The following is a 1919-nucleotide window of genomic DNA, read 5'->3' on the forward strand; positions in this document are numbered from 1 at the left end:
AACCCGAAACCTCAGACCCGAAACCCCAAACCCTAAACCGGAAACCTGTAACCCGAAACCCGTAACCCATAACCCGTAACCCGAAACCCGTTACCCGACACTCAAAACTCCAAACCCGAAACCGGAGACTCGTAACCCGAAACCCGAAACCCGAAACACAACTCCTGAAACCCGAAACATTGAACCCGAAACCCTAAACCGCAAAGCCGTATCCCGAAACCCGTAACCTGAAACCCTAAACCCGTAACCCCAAACATCATACCCGAACCCGAAACCCTAAACCAGAAACCTGTAACCCGAAACCCGTAACCGGTACCCCGAAACCCGAAACTCGTAACCCGAAACCTCAAACCCCAAACCCGAAACACTAATCCCGAAACTGGAAATCCGAAACTCGAATCTCCAAACCCGAAACTGGAGACTCCTAACCTGTAACCCAAAACCCGTAATTCGTAACTCGAAACCCAAAACCCGTAACCCGAAACTCCAAACCCCAATCTAGAAACCCGAAACTCGAAACTCCAAACGCGAAACCGGAGACTCGTCACCCGAAACCCAAAACCTGAAACACAAATCCCGAAACCCGAAATCTTAAACCCGAAACTCTAAATCGGAAAGCCGTAACCCAAAACCCGTAACCTGAAACTCTAAACCCGAAACCCCAAACATCAAACCCAAAACCCTAAACTGGAAACCTGTAACCCGAAACCCGTAACTCAAAACCCGTAACCCGAAACTTCAAATCCCAAACCCTAAACCGGAAAGCGTAACCCGAAACACGTAACCTGAAACCCTAAACCCAAAACCCCAAACGTCAAACCCAAAACCCTAAATCGGAAACCTGTAATTCGAAACCCGTAACCCGACACTTCAAACCTCAAACCCGAAATATTAATCCCGACACCGGAAACTTGTAACCCAAAACCTAAAACCCGTAACCCGAAACTCGTACCCCAAAATCCGAAACCCAAACCCTAAACCCCGAAACCCCAAACTGGAAACCCGAAACTCGAAACTCCAAACCTGAAACAGGAGTATCATAACTCGAAACCCGAAACCCGTTACCCGTTACCCGAAACTCAAAACTCCAAACCCGAAACCGGAGACTCGTAACCCGAAACCCGAAACACAAATCCTGAAACCCGAAACATTGAACCCGAAACCCTAAACCGCAAAGCCGTAACCCGAAACTTGTAACCTGAAACCCTAAAACCGAAACCCCAAACATCATACCCGAACCCGAAACCCTAAACCAGAAACCTGTAACCCGAAACTCGTAACCTCTACCCCGAAAGCCGTAATTCGTAACTCGAAACCCAAAACCAGTAACCCGAAACTCCAAACCCCAAACAAGAAACCCGAACTCAAAACTCCAAACCCGAAACCGGAGACTCGTCACCCGAAACCCAAAACCTTAAACACAAATCCCGAAACCCGAAATCTTAAACCCGAAACTCTAAATCGGAAAGTCGTAACCCGAAACCCGTAACTCAAAACCCGTAACCCGAAACTTCAAATCCCAAACCCTAAACCGAAAAGCGTAACCCGAAACACGTAACCTGAAACCCTAAACCCAAAACCCCAAACGTCGAATCCGAAACTCTAAATCGGAAACCTGTAATTCGAAACCCGTAACCCGTAACCCGACACTTCAAACCTCAAGCCCGAAATATTAATCCCGACACCGGAAACTTGTAACCCAAAACCTAAAACCCGTAATCCGAAACTCGTACCCCAAAATCCGAAACCCCAAACCCTAAACCCGAAACCCCAAACTGGAAACCCGAAACTCGAAACTCCAAACCTGAAACAGGAGTATCGTAACCCGAAACCCGAAACACGAAACACAAATCCCGAAACCGGAAACATTTAACCAGAAACCATAAACCGGAAAGTCGTAACCCGAAACCCGTAACCTG

Source organism: Vigna unguiculata, chromosome 11 (genome assembly GCF_037176805.1).
Source record: "Vigna unguiculata cultivar grain cowpea cultivar isolate G323 ecotype 2 chromosome 11, ASM3717680v1, whole genome shotgun sequence".
In the NCBI taxonomy this organism is placed as follows: domain Eukaryota; kingdom Viridiplantae; phylum Streptophyta; class Magnoliopsida; order Fabales; family Fabaceae; genus Vigna; species Vigna unguiculata.